The sequence below is a fragment of the Falco rusticolus genome, chromosome 3 (genome assembly GCF_015220075.1).
Source record: "Falco rusticolus isolate bFalRus1 chromosome 3, bFalRus1.pri, whole genome shotgun sequence".
Lineage (NCBI taxonomy): Eukaryota > Metazoa > Chordata > Aves > Falconiformes > Falconidae > Falco > Falco rusticolus.
In genome coordinates this window covers 95,843,608-95,863,659 of record NC_051189.1, presented here as the reverse complement: position 1 = coordinate 95,863,659, position 20,052 = coordinate 95,843,608, and the positions used below count along the sequence as shown (strand labels likewise).

Genomic DNA, 20,052 nt, shown 5'->3' with positions numbered 1-20,052 from the left:
ACAATCTAAAGTAACTAGGCAACTGGACATAAATACAGTAACGTGATTACATTTGATAAAAATCTAGGAATTGCAGTCTGGTTAGAAGAAAATCAAATTACTTCTTGCCAACTGACTTTATATAAGGCAAAGACATAACTATGGAGTATTAATGAAGTTACAAGGTGTAGTCCTTGAATAACATGATGAGATTTAATATTCATAGGGCACTGTGCATACATAGATAAATAATGCATATGAATGCCAGTCTGAATAATTTACATAAAAATCAGTCTCCTTTCCTGTTTCGACACTGTGCTATCCTCCGAAAACTGCATCAACTTTTGATACAGTGTTGAAAAGTATTTGGCCTATGGGTTTTATGATTAACTTCCCTAGGAAGATGGATCAACAATGAGAGCTTCAGGAAAAACATCCATCTGTCTTATGTTTCCTACCCTGTGTTGCTCTGGAGCTACTGAGGAGCCACATCTTTTGCAGTGAGAATATGTATAGGACTTGTAAAGAAAAAGGTGAGCATAGTTGTCAAAATCATCCAGATACCTTGAGTATTCCTGGACAATATGACTGTACCTCCCTACTGGAATTATTATATGGAATATATATTATATGGAAAGGTTTGCATGCACCTTTAATGTAGTTTGGACACAGGTTTTTTTATGTGCACAAGTCGGATTTTTTGTGCATTTCAAATGTGTAAGTATGTACAACTACATACTGCTGTGCTTTCTGTACTTTTTTGAAGAATTTGATCCTGCAGGTCTACGCCATGTCAAAAATGACAAGCAAGATAACAAGCCAGAAGAACCTAATTCTGTCTTAATGATAGTGAGACTGTAGAGCTGTCAAGTTACTTCTGCCTGGTAGCAAAAGTATGGGCTAAAAGAGGAATATGTATTGCAGCTACGTGTTGCATTAGCATGATGGGGGCTACACTAGTTCTCCTGTCTCCTCAGACATGCCTGCTTTCTGCCCACATCCTCCTCCTTTTTCACCATACACTGCAGGCTCAGGAGAGTACTTCAAACTCTTCATGTTGTTCGTGATTTCAAAGAATTTCTGCTTGCCTTTGAGCAAAACCTCTTTGCACCTTCAGTAGGAATTCATAGGATTAACACCAAATTTGCATTCCACCATGGAACAGCTAATGCAGATCCTCACCTCCAGTTTCCTCAGCCTGATGGATGATCAGGTCTTTTAAAAGAACACCAGAGTGGAGACAGTTTCTAAAAATCATCAGCCAAGGACAGGTCCAGTGTTTTATGTGGGTTGCACTTATTTTCAGTCAACCCTGTTGAGAAGAAAAGTTGTTGGTTTTTTGTTTTTGTTTTTTTGTTTGGTTTTCTTTTTGTTGCTCAGGTTTTACTAATTGTTAGAGGCACTACAGTCACATTAGTGAGGTGCATCCCCATGAACTGACAGAACAACGTGTACAGGCAGACTGCAAATAATTGCCCTGACAAATGACATTTCACAGTCTATGGGTGGTCCTCTCAAAATAACATTCAGTGTTTGCTCAGTGCCCCCCAGGCTGATAAGTAATTTTAATAAAACACTGTCTTCCAGAGAGTGAAGAAAAAAGGCATTTGTGGCACAGCCTAGAAGTTAGATTTTTTTTAAAAAAAATTCATTTCACAGGTGCTTGTTTAAAAATTACTGAAAAAAATCAATGTAAAGTCCAGTGGACTCCAATGGAATTTAGACTAGACTCAGTAAATACAGTGCCTGAGTTTTATTCCTGACGGGGCAGAACCTTCTTTTATGGACTGCCTTCAGAAACACAGAAAATTATAAGCTTAAGCCTCTTGATTTGCATATTGTGTAGTAGTCATTTCTGAACCATTTACATTTTTTAGTTAGCACAACCAGCAGTTTTCCCTTGTGTGGTGCACATACCATCCACACAAAATTTCCAGGGACTGAATGCCAGCAGACTACACAGCCAGCATCCTACACTGGTCATGATTGGCATGAATGATGGTTTTGACATTGGACGGCTTCAGGCTTACATCACATACTGAGATACACTACTCGTACATCTTAGTTTATTGATGTGATTGCATGGGAGCTCATAGCAGAACTGTAAATCCAGGGCTCGCTTTCCGTTGTTTTCCAATATTGTAGTGATTTGACCCTGGCTGAATGCCAGGTGCCCTCCGAAACTGTTCTATCACTTCCTTCTTCAACCAGACAGGGGACAGAAAATATAACGAAAGGTTTGTGGGTTGAGATAAGGACAGGGAGATCGCTCAGCAATTACCATCACGGGCAGAACAGACTTCGCTTGGGGAAAGTTAGTTTAATTTATTACCATTCAAATCAGAAACACACTTTCCCCCCACCCCTCCCTTCTTCCTGAGCTTAACTTAATTCACGATTTCTCTACCTCCTCCCCCTGAGTGGTGCAGGGAAATGGAGAATGGTGGTTACGGTCAGTTCATCCCTCGTTTCTGCTGCTGCTTCCTCCTCACCCCTGGCCCTGCCCTGGCGTGGGTCCCCCCCGGGAGACACAGCCCCCCCGCCCTGCTCTGAGGTGAGCCCTTCCCAGGGGCTGCAGCCCTTCCCCCCCTGCCCCGGCGGGGGTCCCGCAGCCCCTCAGGCCCAGCCGGCCCCAGGGGGTCCCCGCGGGGTCCCCAGCCCTGCCAGCAGCCCTGCTCCCGCCTGGGCTCCTCTGCCCACGGGGCCACCAGCCCTGCCAGGAGCTGCCCCAGCGCCGCTGCCCACGGGTCACAGCCCCCTGCGGGCACCCCCTGCTCCGGCGTGGGGTCCCCACGGGCTGCGGGGGGGGATCTGCTCCCCCGGGGGCTCCCCGGGCTGGGGGCACAGCCTGCCCAGCCAGGGGCTTCACCGCGGGCTGCCGGGGAACCTCTGCTCCAGCGCCTGGAGCCCCCCTGCCTCCTCCTGCCCTGGCCTGGGGGGCTGCAGGGCTGTCGCTCTCACAGTCTCACTCCTCTCTCCCACTGGCACAGATTTTTGGATTTTTTTTCCTTCTTAACATGCTGTCCCAGAGGCGCTACCACCATCACTGATGGGCTCAGCCTTGGCCAGCGGTGGGTCCGTCTTGGAGCCGGCTGGCACTGGCTCCATTGCACACGGGGGAAGCTTCTGGCAGCTCCTCACAGAAGCCACCCCTGTAGCCCCCCATGCAACCAAAACCTTGCCACAAAAAGCCACTACAAATATTCAAGCCAAGTGAATGTTAAAGTGAGCAAATAGAAGAGCCCGGCCTGACAACCAGGTCTCACCAGTTCTGTTGTCATTGGGGTGGGCACAGCAATAATTGCAGGACGTGTTTCTTCTTGGGTTACTGCTGCAGCAGATTCACAGATACTGCTCGGGAGGCGGGGTTGTGGTGATAACTCCCATGTTGCACAACAGAAGGAAATGTGAAGCTCAGAGCAGCTGCGGAATTACAGCCCTGGAGCTACAAAGATGTGTATTTAGTAGAGGCCAGTGTCTCCACAGGGAGGTGAAGGTGATGCCTGGCCTGTTAATGTAAGCCCAATGCATTTTTTTGAGAAATATGACTTTAATATTTCCCCCTACCCTATAAAAGTCTCCCAGGGTAATAATAACAATAAAAACCCCTCCCCTCAACGTTTTCTTTTTAAACACATCAAGCATCAGAAAAGCTGTCATTTCAGACCAACTTCTGCCCATCCCTATGGCAACTAATGGAAGCATTTAATACTATATATACAAAATGTAATTTGCTCCCCCGCCATCTCTAGTTATACTCTTCTTTTTATGCTAAAATTGCTTCATGACGCCTACAATGTTTGGAAAATGCTTCTGAAGTGACATGCATCAGAGGTTCAACGTCACTGAAAAAAAGTTCAAGTGACCAATTAAAAAATATTGATTTTGAAAAAGCCGTTGAGGAAATCAGCAAAGGCCCAAAGTATCTTTTCTGAATGGTCATATTTGTAGTCTTGGAATGCCCAGTATTGAAGCTAACAATGTCTTCAGAAAAGAAGGTGGAAGAAAGAAACTGGGCACTGATGATCAAACCAGCAGAAATAGCAGTATTTAATATATTTGCAGGCTTCAGTCAATGGCCTCTGTCGTAAAAAGAACTTCAAAAGCTACGAGACAGTCTCTGGAAATCCCTCCCCTGCCTCACCCCTTATAGCTTGAGAAGTCACTTAAAGTCAGCTTGAACTTGGGGCTTAAACTATTAAAATAAAAATAATGAGAAGATAAAAGTAGTATGGATTTTTTTAATCTCCTTTTCAGAAGGGAGATATGTAGATTATTCATGGCTTACAGCTCTGTGTTACGAAGCTTCTGTAACAGAGAACACACAGTTGTTACTGTTTGGCTGTCCAGATCACCTGCCTTGGTGTTCTCCATTCCTTACACCTTTTATCTATACATGTCTCAAACCAAGCTGAGTACCATGTAGTACAAAGCATTATTAAATACAAGCATACTAGGAAATAAGTTGTTTCACTTACTCCCTTTGTAATGGTCAAACATACACAAAAAGCATCTCAGTTTCAAGTAGGCCAGATTTAAAGAAATATACAAAGATCTTTTGTAGTATGTAAACATATAAATCCACATATATATTTTTACGTCTATATATATATACATACAGAAACTAAACAAGCAAGAGGAGAGCTGTGTGACAATACAACACCTCTGTCATTGTTATAACAGTAGAAGAAGCTCCCAGGTTATCAGAACGTCTCCCAGGGATCTCAAGTAGGGATTTCAAGTGTGAAAGGGATCCACTTCACTAAACTCAAGAGACGAGCAGCTCTGCCATTTATTAGAGTACGGGGCTCTGCAAACAAGAGGTCTTGTAACGATCACCAGTCAGCACGGACAGGTATCACCTACAATCTAGGCCGAGTAGCTTTATAGCAGGCTTAGAGAAAATATGAAAAGTTAATCAGAATTTTGTGCTTCTTAGAGTTTCCTGGCATGGGCAAGAAAGACAGAAGTAGCAACTAACTTAGGGGAGTGTTTTTTACAGTATTTCTTTTGGAGTGTACAAAGGAAACTCAGCTTCTGCAGCGGAGGTAAGTGGGCACAGCACCATTACAATCATGACTGAAGCCAGACAGTGCCAGCTACTTCCTCTAAATCATTTCTCACACCTTCCTTGTGCTAGTCCTCTAGCAGGCGTAAACCATTGGCAAGTACCTATACCCTCCCAACATGGTTCAACGAGGTGGAGGTCTACCCAGGTATATTTCCATCAAAGGAACCACATAGATGATATTTCAGGGATGCAACTTGCAAAGGTGTGGTCAATTCCTCCTAACTTCAGTTTTCTATCTGAATTACAAGTGGTAGATGGAAATAGCAACGTGCCGAAAAGGAGAAAGGAGTAGGGCAGAGTCTGGAGGAAGGAGGAAACAGTTGCTGTATGGGGTGAATATTGCAGCATGCTATAAACCAGCTGTCTGTAACCCTGTGATATGGGGCGTTTCATGTATTTCTTGTTTGTGTAGGTGCAGGAATACAAGCAGCTCAGTCCAAGCTGTGTAATGAATGCAGATAAAACCAGTCTCTGTTTAAATCCGGTCCTAAACTGAAATTCACTGACTGTGGCAAGAATTTGGTATTCAGGATGGTTTAGTGCTGGGATGAAAAGGGCCTCTGCCAGCAAGACATGAAGGAAACATACTTCGTCACAGAGTTCTGTGAACAACTTCCACAAAACCATCCAACAACAAATTTCTCATCAGGGCTGGACCAGGAGAACAACTGGAGCTCAAACTGGGCCACCACCACCCCTCCTGCTCCAGGTTCTGACCCCTGAGGAGGTACTTTGTATGTAGTCAGTAGCCAACCAGAACCAATTACCCCAGAGGTTACTTCAGAGTAAATACTGTCTTGCTTTCCTAGCTGCTTTTATGAAGAGCCTGCAGAAATGAGCTCTAGGGTAAGATTCCTCCTTTTCCCCTCCTTCAAAAGTTTGTCCCTGTGGTGGCTCAACATCCATGGCCCACAGGGAGACTTTGGTGGATCTCATAACAAATGAGGGTGAGTTGTCTGGCTGTAGAAATAAGGGAGAATGTGCTGTACTTGGTTTGGCTTAAAAACAGGATATGGTGTATGACTAAATTAAAGTGTCCCTAACCGAAGGGACTGGTTGGACACTATCTATGGCAGCTCTCTGTTGTGTGACAGGCTCCTTTAGCCAAATGCTGGCGCTGCTGAAATCAATCTGTGTTTTATACCTGTCTTCTGCAAGCCCAATGATTGACCCCATGTGAATAGTGCATATTGGCAGACATTAACATTTTTTAGTTACATGAACTTTCACTCCTAGGCTGTAATTTCCCTTTCAATGCCTAAAGCCTGTGAGAAAATGCAATTTGCTGGAAACAATTGTAAAAGCCTGAGGAGGTGAGGACTGGAAAACACAAATAGTATGTGTTTAATAAGAGAGAGAGGTAGCATGCTCTCCAGGAAAAGGATTACTGGAGAAGGAAAAAGACGTTGAAGGCAGTACTTAATGCAGAGCTGCAGTCTAAATGACAAACAGCATAGTGGGATAGATCAATAAAAGGATAGCAAATGACAATAACAGCACAGATTCACAGAAATACAAGACAGAAGGGGACCTCAAGAAATTATCTAATACCTGCACACTGAGGCAAGTACCTCACCAAGCTCATTCTTCACTGATGTTTCTCTAACCTACACTTTAAAACCTCGCTGGAAAGACAGAGCAACCTCCCTGGTGGGCCTTTCTAGTGTTACAATACCCTTAGGGTTATAATTTCTTTTCTTAAAATCTCCCAATTCCTCTGCTGCAAATTGAACTTCCCCCCCCCGCTTTTCCTCTGGTGCATATCATGAATAATTGAGCAAGGTGGTGTAACTAGAATGTCTCTCATAGAAATAATGTATTCACTTACTTTGCTGAAGGGAGAATTGTAGTCCTCTGTAGGTGACTGGAAAGCCACCGTGATATTCTGAAATGTGAGAACCTTTGAAGAACAGAGTTGATAATTTTCTTCTTAATGAAGAAACACATTTGAGATGCTTGCGATAAATATTTGTCTAGCTTCTCAAGCATTCTGCTCTTCAAGCTCTGTCTTCTGCAAAGGTTTTCTACTGAGTTTTGTCACCTCAGAAAAGGATTCTGTTTAGTTAATTTATTTAATAATCCATTGGACTTCCCAATTATCTGGAGAATTGTGACAAAGCCACATATTGTCATTATTGGTTAAAAAAAGCACCTATTTGTCATTACTATTCCAATAAGATGGCCTTCCATTTTCATATCCATGACTTCTTTAGTCTTAAAACTCATGTGTATTTCTGTAATAAATAATTTCTTGTCATGTAGTTACAGACTTCTCGCCATCTTCTCTCTTGGAGGATGTCTATCAGTATCACTTTGATTTGTTCCTTTAAGTTATACTGACCAACTGAAGCTGGGCTAGGGCACTGGTGAGTCTGAGATTCAGCAGCTGACTCCAAAAGAACAAGATGGCTCAGAGATGACAGGCAATCACAGGGTAAGACCCACTCTTCCCCCCTAGAAAAAAAAGAGTAATTTATTCCAGAGTAGTCACGACCATGGATATTCAGATTGGACTGGCTAATAAATACTCTGAGGAGGATAAAAGCTGAAACTTGGCAAGGGAAGAGCAGAGTGGCTTGAGCTACCCCCTTGCAAGGCACCAGCAAACGCTGCTGCTCCCAAGAGCAGCCACCGCAAGCCCCGCGGGTGCTGGGTCTCTTCTGCTGCAGAACCTGCGCTTGCATCTCCACTGCTGCTGGGGGAACTGGAGGGGCTGGGGCAGCAACTGCTGCTTCTGGGAGGGACTGAAACTCCCTGACAATAGCTGCTTGGCAAAGTAAACAGCCAAACCAGGACTCTGGCAAAGAGCCCTGTAGCCACTGCTGTTGTAATGCTCCCTTCCTCCCCAGCAGCCTGCGTCGCTGTGCAGCTCTGCCTTGCCTAAACCTAGAGCTGCCGTGAGGAGCCCACTCATGACCTGAGGATGAAAAGATCATATATCCGATACGTAATTAGCCAAATGGATTCCTTCTACTGTGATTAGAAGGGACAGCTCCATCCCGCCTGCATTTTGTTCCTCAAATGGTTGCGGATCTGGATTTTGCTGAAGATTTAGCTAAGCCCTATGAATGTCTGCTTTAAACAATCTTCAGGAAATAAATCATTCACAATTTGCATTATGCCACTACTATTCTTCTTCTTCATAATTTGCCTTTCTGAGTCCCTAATGCCTGTAGTCATAGCTCAAAAGTCCCACTGTGGCAGCCAACGAAGAAATAATCCCTGCCTGAAAGGATTTACCATATAAATATTTTCTCACTGAAATAAGCAGCAAAAGCTGCCGGAAAAAGGGCCTCCTTGCTCCTTGAAAGAAAACAGGGGAATAACAAAGCAAGCACAAGGAGGGGACAGACCATTGTTACCATCAGTGGGACACCAGGGCAGGCCTGCTGTGTCTTGCCATTGCTTTAACTCACAGGCACAATACACAAGTCCTTCCTACATTTCACTGAGGAGGTATAACCACACCATTACTTCTTCCTTAGGTGACCATGTGCAATTTCCCCCCCTTCCCAAGACTTCCTTCATTGCTGCTGCTCTTGGGGGATTCTTCTTTTTTTTTTTCTGCCACACATTTTGTCCTTTCTGCAAATTTTCAGTTTCTATTACTCCTCCATGCACAAAGACTCAACCATGTGAGACTGAGGATACTAATTTTTGATGATAAGAAGTGGCAAAAATATACATCAAGCTGAAGGCAAGCAGCATGAACAGCAGAGAAAGCAATTTCCTCCAGGACATAGCTGTTCCAGCTCCAGCACACAGAGCGGCACCCCAGTTGCAGGCAGGACATTGCCTTTCACGTCTTGATCTCTGCCATACATCAGCTCCTGCTTTAGAGCAGGGGTTGGCAGCCATGACGTGGGTGCCAGGCAGGGTGTCTGAAAAGATGCTACAAAGGGAGCAGTGGCACCAAGAGACACATCATTAGGAGGCAGCCATCGTCAGCTTCTGGCTCCCAAACTAGATGCTGTTGATGCGCTACACAGCATTTAAGTGTCTTGCGTTTCCACTAACATGTACACAATCTAACTTGGGAAAGTAAAATAGAAGCTAGACAATTCTGTCTGATTGATGTCTTGGAAGTCACTAAATAAGGCTGTGAAATATCGGAAGAGATCCTGAAATACAGATTCAAGTAACTAATTGGAGAGGTGTGGCCCCTAGGAACTGGGTAGGATGGAGAGACCATTCACAAAATATATAAAGCAGAGCAGCTCCCATGGAGTACATACATACACAGAGATGCACACACATATAGAAAAGTCTGTAAAATAAATTTACATGGTACGTTAAAACTGTTCTCCTTTCTGCAGTTTGTTGCATCTTCAGTGGATGTAGACCCCTGTGAAATGGTGAAATAGCTGCCCTGGCACACATGGACTTGCTAAAGCTGCAGAAGTATGCTTTTTACCCAGCTAGCTTAGGAAAAAAGTACTCTTCTTCTCTAGTCATTCTCTGGCAAAGTGCAGTATATCTAATTTTGTTAGATTCCAAAATGCACTATGCACCAAAGTACTTGTAGGTGTAAAGTAGAATGTCAAGGATGAGTCAAAGATTAATACCTAAATTATAGAGTGTGAAATGGGAATTACAGTCTTAAATATCACGTTAAGAACTAGGAAGTATTTACCTAGCCTAAAGCACTACTTGGATTGTAATAGGCAAAATGCTATTCCCTTTATTTAAAGGGAATTCTTTAATAGTCCTAGGCTTGGGCAGGAGTACTGCATAGGATGGAGTGGCAATTGGATGATAGATTTGCACAAACTTCAGCAGAACTCTTATTCAGTACAGCACTCAAGTATAAGGCTGTGCTTCAGTCCTGTCTACTTCCACTGTTCCGCAGAGCAGGGATGAATTTAAGACTGTACTTAGGTGCTTAGAATAATAGATGCTTGACTAGTTTATTTCCTTCAAATATATTGCTTTTTCCATTATTGCACTGTAAGATTGTCAGGCAAGTTTTCTGCTTTCACCAATCTCCCCCTTCAGTTACCTCATTGTCCTGTTTTTCATCCATCCTTACATCCTTGCTTTCTTAACAAAAAAAGAAAAAGAAAAGAAAAAAAAAAAAGAAAAACAAACTTGGCTACCTTAGCAGTAGTCTTAACAAAACGAAAAAATCTATGTGATACTGTCAGTGCTTCCTGTTTCTTATTGTCACCTTTTGCCTCTTATATTTAATTGTCAACTCTTGTGGCTGGTCCACTTTTTTTCCTGTGTGCGTACAGCCCTATAAACATGGAGCTTTTAAGTGCTCTTTTAAAAAAGGAAAAAAAAAAACCAAACCCAAAAGACCATAAAAGATTAGAGTTTTAATCAGCTTGTTAATTTTTCACTATCATTGATGTAATGATGTAAACGTCTGAGGATTTTTTATCTTTTTTTAAAACAAACCTGAAGAAAGAATAATGATACCTTATTTAATTCATAGGCTAACACATGGAAGTGATTCCAGCAATGCTCCGAAACAAGTTTCAGCTGCTTCCCGGAGCTTTACCAACGAACTTCTGATTTAGTAATCGGTGTGCAGCAAGTCCAGTGCTGCTCAAACCACATGCTCCAGCAACTGATACTTTGCACTGCTCATTAGCTGCTGACGAATAGGGTACAAAAATAAAACTTTGGGAAGCAGACTTAAATAGACTTGTGAATTGGCTAGAGAACCCTGCCAAAAAGTGATTTTATTTTTATTATAAAGGAAGGGAGGTTAATCAGTGAAATAATTCCAGAAACCAGAATTTTGAAAAACTTGCATTTCTATCAGTTAAAAATATTGAATAGCTACACACACATGCTTATTTTTAGTAGAATCAATTAAATATCACTTCAGCTCAGACTCACTGTACTTCAAAGTATCCTTTTCGTATTTTAGCTTCTTCAACAAGTTTTAAGATGACTTTTGCTCTATGCTTTACTGTTCAGTCCTCTACTTAGCAGAGCACAATTGCTAAAGATGATAACCAGAAACAACAGAGATGAAAAATCTACAGGTAAGTTATTGTCCTTGTACTTCTCAGAAATCCCTGATAAAATCCGGACTACGTTTATGGAAGAAGGCCCAAGCTGTCCCTCAAACCAGTTTTCCTCTGTACTCTGTCTTGTTTTCCTTCTAGCTTTTTTTTGTATTTTGGAGACTCAGACACTTATTTTGCCGTCTCTTAAGGAAACTCACTTCATCTACTGTGTGGATGGGTCAGAGAAATAGCCCTCTATCTCTAGATACAGTTATACTGTCCAAATCTCTACTATAAAGACTGGAAAAATGACTTAAACTGAATTGGCACTTGGTACACGTAAATGAAATAGGGAAAGTAAAGCTAGTTACATGCCTGTAAGGATGCAGGCTGCTGCATTTTGAATATACTAAAATACAGAATAATTCTGAGAGACCTGGCAAAACAAGGTATCGCAACTCGAAAAACTTAAAGATATAAAAGTTTTCATCCTCAGTCCAAATATGTTTTGCTGAGCACTGGTCTGTGGTTTTGCTCATCAGCCTAGCGTATCTGTCCATCGCAGCGCTTGGTGCCGCGTACGATAGTCAGCCCTATAAAGCCTGGTAGAACTAACGCGATATTGTGGAACAGGATCACTGTGGTTCAGTAAATGGCAGCAGCAGACATGGCCACTTATTCGGTTTTTGGGATTCTGCTTCAAGCCTATGCCACACTCACCCATGAGCATCTCACAAAAAAGAGAATTCACAGTATAACATTTCTAGGAAATAATGAGGTGCCGCCTATATAATTAAAAAGATTTTTTTTTTTTTGGTGCCTGTGCCGACTGTAAGCACGTAAATGGTATCAAAGCCTGTCAGCATCTTACTGAGGTGGCAACCCACGGAGAGACCTGAAGAAAATCAAGGTACTTAGGGTTTATTCAGGTGTTGCACTAAATGGTGGTAAGGGCCTCACTAATACAAACTATCATGTTGAAAGAGGGATTTTGCAAAATCTCTGGCTAATTTCAATTTTATTATTTTCAGATACAGGAAGGAGATTGAAAACAGCAAGAACATGGGCTTGAATCTAATGTTAGTAGTTCTATTTCAACAGCCACGCCAAGGGAAGTTTGCATTTCTGAAAGAGGTCAAAGTCACTAAAATAAAAATTTCAACCTGTGAGAAATTCTTGCATAAAAATTGACAGAAATTACTCATGCTGAAATTTTTCGAAATGGAGAGGGATGCTGTGAAATAATTAGGCTGATAAACTTTTTGTAAAATGGGACTTCTGGTAAGATTTGGAGCAAACAAAATAGATCGGAATCATAAAAAATGCCCTTAATAAAGGACCAGAGAGGAGACCTTTAGCCCTGTTCTTGTGTCTGTAAGTAGGAAACACAAGAGATCTCCCGAGCTAGTAGAACCGCAAGGGAATTCACATGCCCTTTCAGATACGGTGTCTCGCAGATACACAATGATTTATGTGAACGTAGGCAGCATTTTCCTGCACACGAGCTGATTCCCCTCTTTAGGCAGGCCCCTAGGAGGACTCCAGTGAAGTAGCAATTCACTCTGCTTTTTGGCTTTAGCTATGACATGTAGGGAAATATGTTGTTCATCCACAGCTAGCATATTTGTAAGTGGGCCCTAGCATTTTAGTAATGCGGGGAAAAAACCCCAAACAAACCATAACTGGATTTTCAACATGAGAATTTTGTGTGACTGTGTAAGCCTCCTTCCTTCCTAACTCTAAAATATCAGGGTTGGCAAATTGGAACAAAACTTCAGACAAGTATTCAGAGTCATGTGGAAACCCATTTTGGCATTAAAAAAAAACCAAGAACATATCTAAAAGCCATTAGCAAAAGCTAGTCTCTGCTGGTAACTCTCAGTATATGTTTGGAGTAGTTAAATTAACCTTCAGGACAGGACTTCTGGACCTGACTTTTTAAGTACAAATCTTCAAGAACTGACTATCTTATCCCCCACTCCTTGTCCTGTTGCCCTTCTGCTTCCTTTTTAGCATGCTCTTATCAAGCCACCTGCTTCCAGTCTGCAATAAAAGGAGAGTTCCAGATGGGTAAGGGTCTGCTTCAGATGATTTGCCATGTTAAAAAGAAGAAGAAAGTGTTACTAGACTGTCTCTAGCAATGGAAAATTTTATTTCTTGGGCACAAATCAAAAGCATTATGAAGAGTATTAAAAAGGAAAAAAAAACAATTTCCCAGGATCTCATATTCTGATGAAACAGAAACAAAGTTCAAAGAACGCTAGTTATGTATAACCTGAGAGAAAACAGCAATGAAAGCGTAAGGTAAAAGTGGATAAAGTCCATGTTAATCACAACAGAACCCTGGAAAAAAAGAAGTCTGTGGTTTAAGCACATCTGAGATATTGTATTTAGTTGTAGAAACTGATCTGTTACTGGAAAGCACTGTTGACTTGCTTCAGAATAACAGAGCAGGACCAGAACCAGAGAATTATATGCATTTCACTTCCCTGACTCTGAGTTTGGGCTGCATACTGCTTAATTGCATTTTGGTCTGAAAAATGTATTAGTATCTGCAAACGTATTGCCATTTATAAAAGCCTCCTTTGCTTCTGTCATCAGCAAAATATGTTATCCATACTTTTTTGGTAACAGGTATTTTTGCTGCATAAAGGAAGCTGAGACACTATTCAAAACTTGTTCTTTTTTCCACTATGTCATGCTGGTCTATGACAGCTCTCAGCTTAATGTCCCTGTTTCGTAGGCTTCACCTTGATAACAGCAACGTGTGAGGGAGACTTATATCCAAGTGGTTTCCTTCAGACCTGTTACTGAAATAACTCATACCAAATGTTTGAAGTTTTGGGTAATTTTTTCAATATTTGCTACATTATTGTTATGGTAATGACTAAGAACATATTCAATCACTGCACTGTTTGACAAATACACCATTTTAAATTGAATGTTGCTTTTTTTTTTAATAAGATGTCATAAAGTACGCATACAGTGTCTCTATTACCAATATTACTGCAGAGCAACTCTTCTGGTTCTCCCCTTCTTATTCTAAATTCTTGCTTAATATTACTGAGAAGCATCAACCCTTCTGCAAAGGCTGATTAGCATGCAGTGACTTGATACACGTGTTGGAAGGCAGAGCTAACTGAAATTTCCAGCATACCACTAGATTATGCATTTCTCTGTGCATGCAAAAAGACATACTTGTTCTCGTAACTCTGATACTTCTGTTGATACTTCTGTCAACATCTGTTCACAGAAGTGGCTATTGGCATGCACTCATCTGTGAATCACTATGCAAATATATGCAACTGCAGAGAAAGAAGTCCCTAGAAGATTTGAACAAACCCATTTCGTTTTCGCAGAGCTAAAATTTTGAGGTGACTGACAGGTCCATTGTCACAGCCCCTGTGGAAGCTGGTTGCCTGCTCTTTCCACTAATAAAGCAGGATATTATTTGAGCACAAGAAGCATTACGGTGAACACAGCAATTCTCAATTCTGGTTTGCTTTGTTGCAGAACGGTAAGGTACGTCCTCGAGGGAACCAGGCCTGGACAATGAAGATGATATGAAGTGAAAGTGATATTGCCATTTACCAGAAAGGACAGATCCTCTATTGATAGACACCGTTCAGCACACTAAAGAAGAATCCTGTACAGACACCTTTAAGATCAATTGTCCCTTTATCCTCATGGAGACATGCAAAAGACAAATTGGCGTGGTCAGACTGTTGTTCTCTTGTTGTTAGTGGTGCTGGGCAGATGCTCATGATGAAGGCTCAACCAGAATAGTCCTGACTGAGGCAGATATTCTGCTCCTTACATGAAATACAATACTCTAATGTCTGTCTGATAGGTCTGGGCTAGACTGTTCAGAACAAGAGACATTATCAAAGGCATTTTTCTCAACAGTGACCTTCTCAGTCATTACCCCCTTCCTGCAGCCATTCCAGGAGCCATGCACTGACAGGCAAGTTTGAGGCTTTGTTATTCTATTCCCTCACTTGACATAGGAGGAGAAAGAACTGGTGTACTATATTCTGCAGCTACCTATCTCCAAGGATTTGGTAGCTCATGCAAGTACAGAGGCAAGAGGTCAACAGACACGTGAGTTTTACTATGTCTTCCTCCCCTTCACAGTGCATGCAGCATAAAGCACGGTATCTTTACCGTGACTGCAGCAGCTGAAGTGAAGAGGGACATTCTACAATTTAGTTTGAGATAGAGGGAGATGTGCTGAATCCAGTAATGCTCAGACTTCCATGCCCTAAAATGCTACGTGACAATTGCAGACAAAAGAGTGAGCAATTATCCTTAATCCCCACCTCTGCTAATTCTTCAAAACTTTTTTTTTTTCATTTAACACACTCTGCATACCTCAAAGTAACCTTTTCCCCTATCTCAAAACAAGTAAACAATTCTACTCCCTCTTAACTTTCGGAATAAATATTATTCTATGTGAAGGACCACTAGCACAGCTCCTAGCTTTTCTGCACCAATGTTAAAAGCTGTAAACACCCTGTTTAGAGATGCTGTTTGATAATGAGTCAGCTGCTTCTACACTGAATGTTGCACAATAAGCACAAGTAATCTTGCCCTCCGATCAAGCACTGCCAAACAGGGGGCTAAAGCAGTAGCTTAAGATACAGGCTTAAGCAAAGGCAGCCCCCACTTTCAAAAGCAGATTAAGCGTGTGACAGATGCTTTATGATAATTTATGAGTAGTGTATGGTGACCTGGTTTTTATGATGTATGACCTGATTGTATGACTATGTTGGTTTGATTTAATTAAAAGACACAGGCAAAGCCTGAAATACTTGGTAAATATCAGCTACCCACTGATAAACACCCCCAGGTCAATTTGGGATAAAATCTGAGTTCTCAGATGCGGAAAGCCTATTTCTGGGTTCCCACCAAGCTGCTACAATTTCTTTGGTCGGTTTGGAAACTAAAACAACTCCAGCAGCTATGCAAAGGGTCCACAAACAATATGCTAAAAAGCCAAGTAGATTGTCATAGAGGTTCAACTAGTGAAGGCTGAAGGGAACTTGTATCACCTTGTCCCCATGACATGCTGGGAGAAAAAAAAAAAAAAAAAAAGAAATCTTCTGGTAAGATAAAACACCTAAAGTCAATTTTCCCCAGTTGTTTTCCTCTTTTCCTCTCCATTGCTTATATTCTTTTAAGACCTTTGCATACTCAGGTTAAATTGTAGATGCCCACAATCTGGGCTTGAGGGACTCATGATGTGCCAGAGCCATTGGCTCTGAGGGTATGGATATCACACTGATCTGCAGCAAGTAAAGACACTAACCCTTGCGTGAAGGGGCTGAGCTCAGGGGCACCAGATGTAGCTAGCTCTAGTTGTTATAAATAGCAGCTTAAAGTTTCATGATTAAAATAATCTGTCCCTTATATATGGAAACTTTGAATGCATTCACACAACGTGAAAAAATCAACATGAGTCGATTTCCTTGCTGTTGATCTGTTATTGTAAAAGACTTGCCAATAGACTACCTGGGGGAACCTGCACGAGGGCAGGAAGGAGGGACATGGGGTTCCTCCAGTCTGCATCCACTCCTTCCCACTGGGAAGATGACATTCTGCTAGGGCATATCCTAACATTTGGACCTCCTGGTCACCCAGACAGGGTTTGACATCCCTCATAGCTGGGCTTCTGTGTGAAACAGCCCTATGCATGGGGCAGGCAAAGAAGAAAATTAAACACGTGCCCCGGTGCGTTCCTACTTGGTGTGCAGCTGGGAGGCAGGCTCAGGCTCACAACCCCGGAACTAGCCTGACTCTCATCGCAAGGAAGGCGGCAGTGGAGTACCTCATATTGCAGAGTTCCCAGCTGGTTCAATGGGGTCAGGATTTCCCCTGAGAACTCGGTATTTCTGCTATTGCTTCTTCTAGCTGACCTCATCACAAGGTACTTTTGCCTGCACAGTGATGCTCAGTCTCCCACAGTTAGCGAACATGTACCCTTTGTACATATCAGAAATCCGACCGCCAGCTTTATCCAGACTTCTGTGTTCATCACTGCATTAGTACGTGACAAATAGCTCCATTTAAACCTTTGCTCGCCATGCCATCACGGACTGATATCTTACTGCTGACACCGACACACTGCCTATCTTGCCGCTGCTCACCCGCGAGTTATCCGTTTGTGGGGGATAACCTCGCTGAGCCAGCATATACCCTGACATCTGAAGGATTATGGAGGGCAGTGGGTTATAGAGGTAAAGTGTTATTAATGTGTCCTGCGACATACAGATCATAGCTGGACAAAGTACTTGGCCGAAACATCAAATGAGAAAGATTCTATACAGACTTACAGAAATATGTTTTGGATCTGGGTCAGTTTTACCAGTGTCTGTTCTTTGAAACAGTTGTTGTTGGGCTGGGAGTGCATGACAAGCAAACCTGAAAAAGGAAAAATATTGTACTTTGACAATTTTGGTAGTGATGTATTTCGCTTTTCAAGCACAAAAAAACCTTTCCATTTAAAATTACTTTCAAAATGTATTTTAAAACTCTTCAGAAAGCCCAAATTGATAAAAACCCACATTCTTTCAGACCAATCAAGACAATTATTTACCACAAGTGATCCTTGTTAGTTCTTTATTCTGTGAATTTTTGTTTAAATATTCATTGGCTCAAATCAAAATGACTTCTTTATTTTCCTATGGCTGTCAGCAAATCATGAAACTCTTCTTCACATTCAGCTGTAATCCTGGACCGATTTAAAAGAATATTTAAACATGCCCTTAATTCTGAGACTAAGTTAAGTACCTTTTCAGGTTCTGCACTGAATAACCATGAATGCCAAGTACGCTGAACTGCTAAGCTTAGCAAGACCTCCTCAAGCCTCCTTTCTCCTCTTCAGATTTTCTAAGTAGGATTTTTCTTCATTGCTCAGTGGAAAAATGGAATGACAGTGTTTTAGAAGTGGAGAAGAAATTTCATAAGTTCCAAAGATGCTGATCCTGACCTTTTGATCAGAGAGAAAAAATAAAGCAAGATCTACAAACCTTCCGTGTTTGGAAATAATGTGAGTTCTCTTGAGCACCCAGAGGGTTTTTCCCCTCCTGTCTTCCCAAACAGGTATTACTTGCTGATTTAAAGACACAGAAGCAAGGACTGAGTAAAAAAAACAACAGGAAGAATGTTAAGAGAAGGGATATTATTCTCACAGAAATCACCTGACCAATTAAATTACCATTATTCCCTCTTCCCCCTCCAGTTTTACTCTATACAAATATTGAAGCAATCAAATTCACACTGAAGTCCAGTTCTTCATTTTTCTGTAGTGCAAACACATTTTGCAACAGACTAGACCCCATTTCTACATACATATATTAAAAAACAAAAACCAAACACATTTCAATTAAAAAAATCCCAAACTCACCAACATTTCAAGCTGCTCACATTTTATACATACGCATACATTTCACACATCAGGGGAACAAGCAGGCAGAACCAACCACAAGCAGTTAAGTTAACAAACTCCTAGCACTCTTCCTTTGTTCAGCTCCCACCAATTTCTGCTGCTGGTGGGTGTAAGTCTTTTGAACTTCTTGAAAGCAACAAAGAGAAAACTGTAGATCAGTGCGTTTAACCACGTATTTTCCCGGGCTGCAGGCAAGAACAGCTCTTGACTAGAAAAGGTGCAATATGCATGCATCCAGGGACATGCTGGGGAGCAGCTCACAGCATTCCCTGGGGCTTTTGTCTTTATTCTGTATTTGTGTATCAGTTTCAATAGGACACCTGTATCCAGAGTATCCAAGTGCCTCAGCATCACTCAGTTGACTCTCCTCACCAGCAAGAGGAAAAATACCTTGAGCTTTGCTCACTGGGTTGAAAGCTGCGATGAGCTGGTGTGACCAAAGGGATGCTGGAGAGTGTGCCCACCCCTCCTCACGAGGGGAACTGCTCTCCGTAGCAAGCGTTGGTTGTATTCCTCCTACCCATCCTAGCTGCTAAATACCATCAAATACATCTCTTATTAACTTGTACGAGGCCATAGCTTCTCTAGCTAATGAAAAGCTGTTCTAATGCCTTGTACCAATATTGACAGACAGAGGCATAATGAAATATTTCTAAACTATTGCATGGCCAGAAAAAGAAAGGAAACTACTGTTGCTAAGACTGCAGTACAGAAGTTTTCCAATATTTAGGTAGTTAAAAGGAAAAAAAAAAGGGGGGGGGGGGTGGAAACGTAAGGAAATTTGAGGGAAGGAGTAGTAAACTCTAAGGAGGCCAGAGTCAAGAATCTGGAAATAGGTAAGACTCTTTAAAGGAGAGGACAATACAGAAATCTATTACTACCCGGCAAGATAGAAGAGAGCATTAACTCATATTTGCTGCTATTTGTAGACTCACTCCCATATGCAGCAATAAAATAGATGCTCACCTACCTCATTAAATCAGCTTCATGATGTACCCAAGAAACTCAACTCCTGCTTGCTCAGAAAAGGAGACATGAAATACCTGTCACACCTTTTCCTAACCCAAGATCAAGTTAGCAAACAAGGAAACTCTTCAGAAACCCTACCTGCCCTGCACCTATACCCAACTGGCTAAGGGCAACCCACCCTGACCAGGTGGAGACCATTGCCCCATCCATCCCTGGGGAATCAGCAGGGCTCCAGCTGCAGCTGGGCAGCCCCATTCAGGCTGGGCTCACCATGCCCCATGGCAGGAGAGAGCCTCCGGGAGGTTAGGGGCTGCTTAGAGGTCAACAAAGGAAAAAAAAAAAAACCCTGACACGTGCTGTACCCACAGCACGCGCCTTCCCGCTGCATCCCGAGGCTGCAGATGAGGTTTCCTCCAGCGAGGAAGAGCAGGGAGGTTTGTCCCTGCACCGCTCCCCGGGGACGGGCTGCGCTGCCAGCCTGCCTCTGACTCACTGTTGTGACATTTGCTATTAAAGCTTTGGTAGTTTGAAGATCAGCGGAACAAAGGCGTTTAAAAACCCTGTTATTTCACCTGTACGGTTGATTTTTAAATAACTGTGCTAATTCAAAAAGCCTCGTTGTTATT

The 20,052-nt window shown here is 42.2% G+C and overlaps 1 long non-coding RNA gene across 1 annotated transcript in view; it reads left to right on the top strand.

The window, feature by feature from the left end:
- The window catches only part of LOC119144604, a 36,569-nt gene extending 20,454 nt beyond the window's left edge, over positions 1 to 16,115 (top strand). The window contains exons 2-3 of the long non-coding RNA XR_005103171.1: positions 13,754 to 13,855; positions 14,524 to 16,115. This is a non-coding gene — a long non-coding RNA (uncharacterized LOC119144604). The remainder of the gene's footprint in view (positions 1 to 13,753; positions 13,856 to 14,523) is intronic.
- The last annotated feature ends 3,937 nt before the right edge of the window (positions 16,116 to 20,052 follow it).